The sequence below is a fragment of the Pantherophis guttatus genome, chromosome 6, assembly GCF_059756535.1.
Source record: "Pantherophis guttatus breed Tessera chromosome 6, ASM5975653v1, whole genome shotgun sequence".
Lineage (NCBI taxonomy): Eukaryota > Metazoa > Chordata > Lepidosauria > Squamata > Colubridae > Pantherophis > Pantherophis guttatus.
Window position 1 is genome coordinate 56961031 of NC_142068.1, and position 12175 is coordinate 56973205.

Below are 12175 nucleotides of genomic sequence, written 5' to 3' on the forward strand. Positions count from 1 at the left end.
GTCTCATTTAGCAACAGAAATTTTGGGCTCAGTTGTGGTCATGAGTCTAAGGCTACCTGTATGTTCTCAAATAATCCCCTGTAGCCACAGTTACAAATGGGAGCTGTATCATTATAAATCATTTATCATATAAAACCGTTCAATCTATCATCGCATCAATATACAGTAAATTCTGAAATAAAATAAGCGATAGTCCCAATCACAGCCACATGGAATGATTTTTCTGCTTTGACCAGGGCTGGATTTAGATGAAAAGAGGCCCTAGGCTATTCCACTTATGAGGCCCTTTCACCTATAGTGAAAGTGTAATTTTAATTTTGCTAACAATTTGAATGTAGGCCCCTCTTCATCTTGACGCCCAAGGCTGAAGCCTAATTAGCCTATAGGAAAATCCGGCCCTGGCTTTGACAGATGTAGGCCATGCAATTTAAATTAGAGCCAGCAGGTGGATTAGGAAGTCTATAAATGTTAGTTCCTGAATCTTCCAGATATATAGATGATGGAAAGTGCTGGGCTGGAACTTGAATTCAGATCGCTTCAGACATGATACTCACACAATTATCTTGGATAGTCAATGCTTGGGATCCACTATTATACTGAACCAAATATTATTTGGTTGGTTGGTTGGTTTAGCAAGTTGATGAACCCAGTCTGGAGAAAGAATAAATACCCACTCTGTACTATGTAAAAATATAGTTTGCTTGGATTTAGTGTAATGAGTTGTATAAACCTATGATTTGTTAACCATGGCTTATGGCATAGTATATGGTTTTTAAATAAACTATGTTTAAACAAATGATAGCTTAGCATGTTGTGTGAGCACAATCACTCTAATTCAGTGTTTCTCAACCTTGGGAGCTTGAAGATAGGTGGACTTCAACTCCCAGAATCCCCCAGCCAGCGCTGCCATAGAGTGTTCTGGGAGATTGAAATGGTGTGACACTGCTTTATATACATTACCACTCAACCTGAAGAAGCTTGTCATCAACAACAGGAAACAATAGGACAGTGACACAACAATGGGAACCAGACCCTGCAATAAATCCAGTTGTATAATTTGCCCCCATATCTACACCAGTGGCACATCACAGGACCCAACAAGGACATCAAAAAGATTAGAGATGCCTTCGCAAGCCCTTCCTCTAATGTGATATATACATCATTATATGCCAGCAGTAGGCCTCTGGATTTTATGTAAGACAATTAGGTAAAACTTTATACGAAAGAATTAATGGACACAGTTTGACATCAAGCTTCAGAACAAGAATAAAGCAATATCACAGCATTTCAATCTCTCAGGTAATTAATTACACATTTCAAAGTACCCATTTTAGAAAAAAGAAAATTTACCAGCACAAAGGAGAGAAAGAATGCTGAAATCACATACATCAAAAAATTCCCAGAAGATCTCAACAAACCCATTTGCTTCTGCATAGCCAACCTATCTGCTCCTCCCTCCTATCTCATCTTAATTTAAATCCTGCATTAGTTGTGCCAGTCTATGCATCTGATGAAATGAGCTGCACTCACAAAAGTTTATGCCTTCCAATAAAATGTGTTAGAAGAACTGCTATCAGACTCCTGATTTTTCGGCCTACAATCATTCCATTCGAGTATTTAATTGGCTTGACCATGTTTATTTTCTAAACCTAGATGAGGTTTGCTACAACATGAAGGTTTAATAAAAAATGTAGTTTGGCTCAATTACTTTTATCATTTAGTCCTGTTTCTCTGTTAAATATTTCCTTTGTAATGCAATGAGTCAGTGCTTTATGAGAGGAATCAGGGTAGCCATATAGTTCTGCTTTTCAACAAGATTGAGATCAGAGAGTCTTTTGCTCACAATATTCCCTAACATCTTATTTTGTTATATCTCCCTTGTCGCTATTTCAATCCGCAGTCAAGTTTTTAACCCAACTCTGTTCTCACTCTAGCTCCATTTTTGCTTCTCCCTTTGTCTTTATTAGACAGCTAATAGTTTCAATAGTTCACACAGATGGTCCTTATTTACAAATCACATAGTAATTAATATAATGAGCATGAGCACCAGATACCATGAGCACCAGATGAGGCAGATTTCTACAATGTAATCATTTGTTTAAAAACAGAAATTGTTCTACTTTTCGTGTTTCTAGATTTTGAAGTGATTGTATCTATAGCAGAGGAACTGAATTACGAATGCTTATAACCAAAGTAGTAAATATTTGTGTATCTGTATGTACGACATATACAAAGACACACAAACTTAATTTAAATAATCTTTTTTTCCATTTCCTTTTTTTTTTGTTAAGGATGGAGCCCAATTATCCCATCTTTCTTCTTCTTTTGTACAGTATACTTCCCCAAATATTTTAATAAAGTGATTGTATATGATACAATGTCTTAGGGCAAATTCCACACATTCTTCTTCCCCAGATATAAGGATGACTTGCTAACAGTTTCCAGAGGACATCTCCATATGCCACCAGCTGTGTCTCATTGTCCATACACTGCTAAGGCAGCCTGAAATAACTGTAGATGCTCCATCTAGAATGGTATTTTTCCTCTTAAATTACCTCCAGACACCGCATAAAAGTAATATAGGGCATGTTGATCCCCAGATACGATATTGTCACTGGGGATGCTTGGATACAGAGATTTTGATTGGGAAGGGCCAGACTACACCATTTTCAGATGTTTGGGGGCAAGTTTAGAAAGACATAAATAATCAACTTGGATATAACCCAAGTCTCTTCAGACTAGACAAGTATTTTCGTTTTTCAGCTTCGTTAATTGTTTCCAATCTTTATCAGACATTTCCCTCTGTTCCCTAATGAAGCTTAGCTAGACAATGTGTTTTGCATTTTTTTCTCTAGACATGTGTTTTTTTCCAAGACATTCTAAGTAAAAGTTATATTATCATAATATGGTGGAATCTAACAGCATAATAATACAATCGCTATGATATATGACATGACATGATAATATATAATATAATGGCTGGTCCATTACTAGAGGTTTTTAAGAAGAGATTGGATAACCATTTATCTGAAATGGGATAGGGTCTCCTGCTTGAACAGGGGTTGAACTACAAAACCTTCTAATTCTGTTGTTCTGTTAACATACCTGCATTCCTCACATGCATGCATACCTTCTCAGGTTTAATAACTAGTTTTCATTATTCTGGGTCTAAGAAAAAGGCTTACATAATTAATCAGTGTGGTATCATTCATTTTCAGGTGAAGAGTTGACAGATGATTGCCTGATCATTCTGACAGGTAAATGTTTTATTTTCTACTATGTTCAACATTAGCCAAAGCCTGGAGTTACCTAGCTAGATTTGCCCACAATGTTGTACTCCTTCAGCTCTCTTTTTCTCAAAACATCCCCTCAAATGTTTCAGTAAATCTTATGCCAGATTTACCCTGAATCCCATAAACCTAATTAGTTCAGGCTATTTTTAAATTTAACAGCCAATGTTATCCTGGATAAAAACCAACAGTCCAATATCCTACCTTCAACAGCCCCTAGAGCTGTCACTTAGACACTGTAGCGCCTGTAGCTGTAAGCCAGCTCCTCCATTGCTCTGTTTCTTTTCCCAGAATCTTTTATGGTGGCTTTTAACTCTATCTATTATGCCAGTTTGGTGTCTGATATTGATACTACCATTTGCAGCAACTCCTGTGAGAACTTTCCTTCTGGCTGGGGAATTCTGGGAGTTGAAGTCCACACCTCATCCAGCGGCCAAGGTTGAGAAACACTGGTCTAGACTCAGTAAACAAAGCACAAAGGACATTTGGATTACTTTCCCTTCTCCCAATTACCACTTCATAGTTTACACAGCTATGGGAATCCGTGACTAGCCAGCATCAAAACATGGTCGATTGATAATCTGATACATATGTTTAAAAAAGAGTTAGAATGGTATCTGCCAGGGTGAAATCCAGCAAGTTCTAACAGGTTCTGGAGAACCGGTAGCGGAAATTTTGAGTAGTTCGGAGAACCGGCAAATACCACCTCTGGCTGGCCCCAGAATGGGATGGGAATGGAGATTTTGCAATATATTTCCCCCAGGAGGGGAGGGAATGGAGATTTTGCAATATCCTTCCCCTGTCACGCCCACCAAGCCACCCCCACAAAATTGGTAGAGAAAAATTTTGGATTTCCCCCCTGGTATCTGCCCTACGGTAGCCATCTTTCAGAAAGCTCCATATCTAGGCAGAAAATTAGCAACCTGCTGTTGTTTTCTTTCATTTTCATTTTGTGGCTGATGATCCAATAGCAGAGGATGCATCAGAAATATAAACACATTAAAAAAGGCAAATTAAGAATTTCCCCTCTTAACATTTTATTAGGTTCTTTCTTGGCTAAGTGTTTGGGGAGTTTGGCCTTTGTGTAAGTAAGATATAAAACAATCATAATGCCACCATCCCCCAAGAATGATAGCTATTCCTTCTTGGTGGTTGGAGGTCATGTACATATTATGTCTCACTTGCATCAAACCATAGCATAAGCCTGCCCTGGTGGCATAATTTTTCTTTCTTCTCCAAGATATAGCCTTCTTCTGATCCACATCCGATAGGTGAAGGAGACCTAAGTTTTCCTGGTCTTACAATACTGTTTTCCTTTAATTGTAATACTACTAGCCAAGAGCAGCCTTGAGATTCATAACATTTGTTAGGATGTGTTACCCTTGAAACATGGAAGGGATTCAGGTGCCTCATAGGTAATAAAGGCAGCATAAGGATCAGAAATGGGCAGCAAAGTTTATGCCAATATAATTTTCTGTTGATCAAAGGATAAGTACTGTAGATACTGTAGCTCTTCAACTCAGCAATGGGGAAAGCCCCCTGCAATGAAATATGACAAAAAATTTATATTAGCACAAACATATCCATATATATTTATATACGGTAGATACATATAGAAATCGGAAGAGATGCCTAGGGAGCCTTTGGAGGTCTTCCCTCTCCGAGTCTGACCGAACACAGTTGAGAACCCATATTAGGTCTTATCTTAAGGCGATGGAAGCGGCGAAACATGACTATTTCGCTGCTCTCATTGCATCTGCAGAAAATTGCCCAGCAGCCTTGTTCCAAGTGACCCACTTCCCTTTTCCATCAGGGAGCAAGGGAGGACCCCTTGCAAGGCAGTGCTGAGGATTTTGCGCAATTTCTGCAAGACAAAATCGCTCAGATTCAGACGGGGTTAGACTTTGACTGGGCAGGATCCGATGAGGGGATGGGAGCAGATCTTGGAGGTAACAGCGGGATTGACTTTGATCCTGTTTCTATGGAGGAAGTGGACAGGATTGTGGATAGACTGGGGGCCTGCATGTTTACTGGACCCTTGTTCCTCCTGGCTTGTTGCGGCAACCAGGGAGGTGACTGGAGACTGGATCCGGGCGATTATCAACGCTTCATTGAGAGACGGAGTCTTCCCCGCCTTACTCAAGGAGGCGGTGGTTCGTCCCCTCCTCAAGAAGCCTGCCCTGGATCCGGCCTCCCTGAACAACTTTCGTCCTGTCTCCAACCGTCGCTATAAATGCCGTTTCCGTGCTGTGTCCGTGCCTGAAGCCTGATTGGTATGGGTCTAGATAATCAGTCTCCTCCAGGAATTGCGGAAGCTGTACGCCACCACAGACTCAACAACCTTTGCTATAAAGAAAGTTGTTGAGTCTGTGGTGGCGTACCAGCTTCCGCAATTCCTGGAGGAGACTGATTATCTAGACCCATACCAATCAGGCTTCAGGCACGGACACAGCACGGAAACGGCATTGGTCACCCTGGTGAATTATCTCTGGCGGGCCCGGGATGGGGGTTATTCCTCCATTCTGGTGCTACTTGATCTCTCAGCGGCTTTTGATACCATCAACCATGGTATCTTACTTCGACGTCTCGGGGGGTTGGGGGTCGGGGGCACTGTTTTACAGTGGTCCTCTTCCTACTTCTCAGGCCGTACGCAGTTTGTTTGGGCGGGGGGGTCAGAGATCCTCCTCGAGACCCCTCACTTGTGGGGTGCCGCAGGGGTCGGTTCTCTCCCCCTGCTCTTTAACATCTATATGAAGCCGCTGGGTGAGATCATTCGTGGTTTTGGGGTGCGGTATCATCAGTACGCTGATGATACCCAACTTTACATCTCCACCCTGGACCAACCCAGGGATGCCCTTTCCGTGATGTCTAAGTGCCTGGAGGCGATACGGGTCTGGATGGGTAGGAACAGGCTCAGGCTCAATCCCTCCAAGATAGAGTGGCTGTGAATGCCGGCGTCCCATGATCTAGCTCCCACATCACTGTTGATGGGAGGGGAGAGTCTTGCTCCCTCAGAAAGGATTTGTAATCTTGGCATCGTCCTTGATTCACGGCTGTCTTTAGTGGACCATCTAACGGCCGTGACAAGGGGGGCATTTGCACAGGTTCGCCTGGTGCGCCAGTTATGCCCTTTTCTAGACAGGGACGTCCTCCGTACGGTCACTCATGCTCTCATTATCTCTCGGTTGGATTACTGCAATGCCCTCTACATGGGGCTGCCCTTGGGATGCATCCAAAAGCTCCAACTGGTCCAGAATGCGGCTGCGCGAGTAGTTATGGGTGCATCCCGCTACTCCCATATAACACCACTATTGTGCGAGCTGCACTGGTTGCCGGTGGTCCTCCAGATCCGCTTCAAGGTGCTGGTACTCACCTATAAAGCCTTTCATGGCATGGGCCCGGTGTATTTGCAGGATCACCTCCTACCGGCCTCCCACCGCCCAGTGCGCTCACATAGGGCTGTCCTCCTCCGGATCCCCCCGGCCAGACAGTGTCAGCTGGCGGTCCCCAGGATGAGGGCATTCTCTGTGGTCGCACCGACCCTCTGGAATGGGTTGCCCACCGTGCTCCGGACGGCCCCCAACCTCTGGACCTTCCACGCTGACCTAAAGACATGGCTCTTTCAGCAACTTCCCTGATCTGCCGTGGATTTTAATTTGGGGATTTGGGGATTTTAAATTGGTTTTTAATATTATTTAATCCTTATCTATTGTCAGGTTGTTTTATTGTTGTGAGCCTCCCCGAGTCCTATGGGAGAAGGGCAGCATATAAATCTGACAAATAAATAAATAAATAAATAAATAAATAAATAAATAAATAAATAAATAAATAAATAAATAAATAAAATCTGTGCAGACCCTCTACAGAAGCTGCATTGATTATCTCCTCGCTAAGAATAATTTGTGTGAATTACAGCATTTAATTAAATGTACTGAATTTCCAAAACAAACTTCTATCTGCCAAGAAACAGGTATGCATTTTTAAAGCTTTCATTTAAGAAGGTGAAGCTGGCAGACCAGAATTATCTTACAATTTTATTATTTTGGAAAATAGCCTGACGCGCTCTGAAAAGCATCAGTTCAACTGGGGACAGAATCCCTGATGAGGTTGAAAAATCCCAAATTTCTGTTCATGCCTACCTAGAATAATAAGAAAATTCCTTCCTTCCTTCCTTCCTTCCTTCCTTCCTTCCTTCCTTCCTTCCTTCCTTCCTCCCTCCTTCTTTACCTACCTACCTATCTAGCCACACATGAAATAATGCTGGACATGAAATATGCACAGGGATTCTTGCTATAAGTGTTGCAGTCCTTTATGTTTTACTTTTGTAAGAAAGACAAGTTTCTATTACTTTATTGCATAGAGTGCTAGTTGCATATTGTGCATATTGAATAATATGCATAGACCCACTTAGTCATTCTAGAGAGATTCTCCTCCCCCCCCCCACATTCAATCCCCATTCAATCCTGGCCAATTCTTCGAGAGTGGCTAGTCAAGTCCCTACAATTTTCTTGGCAAGTTTTTTTAGAAGTGGTTTGCCATTGTCTGCTCCTTAGGCCTGAGGGAAAGGGACTTTGTGCCTAAGGCAAAACTAGAACTCAGGGTCTCCCAGTTTGTAGCCTGATACCTTAACCACTGCATCAAAATGGCTCTCTTCTAGGGAGATAAGACCCGCCAATTTCAGACAGAAGTGGAGTTAACCAATTCTGACATATTTTTAATGGAAAAAGTTTCTACTCACCCTTAATTTTACAATTCTTCTGTCTTCCTCAATCCTCTGCATTAATTCCAGTAGATAAGAGACTTCAGTGGATTGGACACCAAGAGAAAAACAAATGCCCCGACTTACATTACTTTCATGAAATGGTCACTATGTGTTTTTCAGATAATGCTGAACTTAGTTCTGAGCAGCTCAGCCAGCAGGGCCAATAACAACATTTGTTGGCAGTTATAGTATAACAATATTTGGAAAGCTATAGGCTGCCTACCTGTTGCCAAGAAAAAGCTATCATTGGATATTGCACAACATGGAGATTTTACAACCAATATAAATTTCTTGCATTTAAGTCTCACTACAGCATAGCGAAAGTAACATATTTCCACAAATTTCAAAAGTGTGATCTTCACTGAATGGAGGTAAACTTATGCCAGTAAAAACCAGGTAGTCGAACTGCCAGATATTAACAGACTTCAGAGAAAAATATAGAAACATACAGCTCCTGTTTCCATTTTGCTGCTAGTGTTTACATAGGGCAGCCTATTCTATTATTGATGTAGCATGGAGATAGCTACCCAAGATACTTCCTAAAACTAAATTAAAATGAACTACAGATTCTACATTGTTAAAAAGAAAAAGAAAAACTGAAGTCTCCAAATAACCTTTCTCCCCTAGATGTGCATTCTTGAGAATGATTCAGCAAACTGCAAACTACCAGATGTATTTATCTTTTCTCACCATCAAGTTCTACTTATACACCCACCCAACTCATCCTGTACTGACCTTGTAGCAGCTCTATACCAATTTCATGGAAATGGAGTGCCACCTGCTGACTATATTTTGCTATAAACTTCACATCCTTAATAATCCAGATTTCTTACTTTTAGACATGACTCTGATTGGTCACGCTTTCAGCCAGATGTTAAGACTGGGTTTGCCATCTTTATCCATCTATCCAATCCTTCCCAAAGACCTGGGATAGGCAGATGTTGTTATCTGATGGGATGAAGGATTTCACTGCAGGATGTAAGCTGTTCCAAGTAAAACTGCCTTTTATAATTAAATAATACTGGTTTTGTCAATGCCAATGGTGTTCAAGTGATGTTCCAGTTGTTTTGGATTTTCACCCAAGGCATTTATTGGTACCATTTCTTCTCTCTTTTACCACAGTTGTTCTACTTCTATTTGCAGGTCTTCGTAGTTTGTAACTTTCTCCAGTTCGTTCTCTTTTGTTCGGCTATCTCACAGGTATTGCAATGTCCACAGAGGTTTTTTAGTCTTTCTTCTCAACGTTTGCTAACTCTGGGGTATTATATGATACATGCTTCTCTATTTGAATGCTAAAGTCCCAGAGCACTTTAGCTTGTTTATTTTCTATTATTTTGTCTGTTCTCTGGTCCCATCAGTTCTTGCTTGCAAGCAAATGGTATTTCTTGCAGATCTTGCAATGCACAAGTTATTTGGTCATGCCATTATCTTTAAACAGTCTGTGCAATCTTCTTGCTGCAGCTAACTAGGTACTTGTGATTGATTTATTTTTTTAGCTTCTTTACAGAGACAGCACTTATTTTGTTGTTGTTTTTCAGCTTGCTTGCATTTCCTGTTCTAGCTTGCTTACGTCTCATGTTAGCATGCTGGTTTTATTTTCCATCCTGATCTTCCATTTTGGTGATGCACTATTTAGCTTTTTTGCCCCCCGTTTGTTGATTTTACATCCAAGATCTTCAGTTATAATTACAGCTGTGATGTACATCAGTTGATCTGTTTCTTGTAGTGAGCCAGGGCTTATAGGTGGTACTGGTATTACAGTACTGGCATCTTTTATGAGTTGCACTGTTTTTTCATAATAAGCTTTAATGCAAGAAATCTTATTTTGCTGTTTCTGATGTTCTAGTTCTGAATGTAGTTTAGTTACAAAGTATGTGTTTTACATATTAAAAAGTCCTATAATCTTTTTCAAAGAATCCATTGTTTTAAACCTGGCACCCATCATTATTTCAATCTAATGTATCTCGGGTATCCGATTATATTGAATTAAATGCCTGACTGAGCATGAAAGGGGTAACTTCTTTCCTACCCCTAAATTAAACAAAAAGGTAGTATAATATGGGAAAACAGACTTAAGTTCAAGAACTTTTTAATAGGAGCAATTATTTGCTTCTTTTCATGTCTCAGACCTTCCCAAAGTCTATCCTCTTAAGCCTCAATGTGGATCTACAATTTAGGTCAGTAAGGAAGTCACTCTTAATATTTTTTCTAATCCTTGTAAATCGGTGTTTTTCAAACATGGCAATTTAAAAATGTGTGAATTCTAAGTTCCAGAATTCCCCTGTCCACACAACTTAAAGTTGCCAAACTTGAAAAACGCTATTGTAAATCACAGGTACCCAAAATAGGATTAAGGCATTCCAATAGTCAAATATATCCCTATTGTATTTTTTTCTAGGACAGAGCTTTTGTGTGGTTAAAAAAATGCCATAAATAGCTCTTTCTGCAAAAGCATTTTTTTTAACCCAGCATAGTTTTTTATGATGTATTCAGATACAGAGCATGTTGGATGCAATATGTCAGCATCTTTTTTTTTCCCCTTCCTCTTTTGCATATAGACAACAATGCAAAATCTTGCTAAAATGCCCATATCATCCCTGTTCAATGTCCCTTACCAAATATATAGATCTTTCTATTAGAACACTACAAAAAGTTCATGGTCCTGTACTAATCCCTGGAGATTGTTTTTCAAGATTCATTTCCAAATCTGCTGCTCAATATCTGGTAAGGGAATGAGAATTGATCAGTTTATGGAAATGCAGTGAAATACGCCTACAGAAATGACTCCTCTTGCGTTGCCATTGCATTAGACTTGCAAAATGTTATGCCAGAATATTCTTACATGGTTTTGCTGAAATTATTAAACACCTACAAAGTTTACATTAAAAAGATTCTTAAAAACAAGCTTCAAAGCAACAAAATTTGAAGAACAAGACACAACGTACAATACAATACACTCTTTGCAAGCCTTGGATTGTGCTTTATGCTAGCTTCAGACCCAGAAAATGGGAAGCGGGGGTTGAAGTTTGTAACCTAAGTGGAACAGTTCCAAACCATAATTTCCTTTCTGGTTTTCTTCCTACTCTGGTTGAACAAAAGAAAGTCATCTGATTTCTAGATAAAAGATCTGAACACCACTTCTGAACCCAGGAATATTTATCTCCCATACAAATCAGCAAAATAACCACAGGAATGGTATCTTCCTTATAGAGTTTGGCTTCATTTCTGTAAAAGAGTAGTCTTTAGTTATTATTTACTTGCTGCAGTTGTATAAGCGACCCATTGACATACATTTCCTGGAAATGTCAGAGCAATAGTTTCTCTGTATACATTTTTGTTGATTTAACAATTGTGCATGGCTTGTGTCCAAGATTACTGGTTTATTTAGGAAATAAATTAGTGGATGAAGAACCCTCCTTTGAGATAGTAGAATGAACAAAGTGGTGTTTTGCAATTATACAATTTACTTGTAATTTTTAAAATTATTATTTACAGCATTATATCCAAGTCCGATTTATAAATTTCCTAGATAGGTTTACATTTAAAAACAAAACTGTTATCTGCAAACGGAGACAGAACATAGAAGAAAAAATGAATAAGGGAATGACAAAGAAAATGAGCTGGGTTGAAGGAAAAACTGAGCTCCAGATCCAAAAGCCAGTTTTGCTCACTAGAATTTGAAATAGCTGTTTCCTCGGAAACAGAGTTTTCCACCTATAAAATGAATATAAAAATGACCAATCTCCAGAGCTTGCCCTTACCTTCCTTGGGAATGCTGTTCTTCCCATAGAAGTGAATATAGACAGTATAATGCATATGGAATGCATCAGCATGTAACTCTCTTACCATTGAATCTTTGCAGGCTGCTTGGACATAGGAAACTGATGTGCAGCAACCCTTTCCCAGAAACTGGGAATTCAAAACCTGGTTCATCACTCTTATCTATTTTTTCCTAATAAATATCTTATTTTTTTAAAAAAAACTTTCAACCTTAGAGCTTAACCATTTTTTAACTGAGAAAATCATTGAATTACCAGATTTACCTATTTTTAACTACTGAAAATAATTCCGGTTCTCTAGAGATGTGCTTTGTTTTATAATAATAAATCCTTTTATAATAATT

The 12175-nt window shown here is 39.7% G+C and overlaps 1 long non-coding RNA gene across 1 annotated transcript in view; it reads left to right on the forward strand.

Moving 5' to 3' along the window:
* Window positions 1–1217: 1217 nt before the first annotated feature.
* The window catches only part of LOC117678762 (uncharacterized), a 65862-nt gene continuing 54904 nt past the window's right edge, over window positions 1218–12175 (forward strand). Inside the window, exons 1-2 of the long non-coding RNA XR_004595113.3 lie at window positions 1218–1299; window positions 3219–3257. This is a non-coding gene — a long non-coding RNA (uncharacterized LOC117678762). The remainder of the gene's footprint in view (window positions 1300–3218; window positions 3258–12175) is intronic.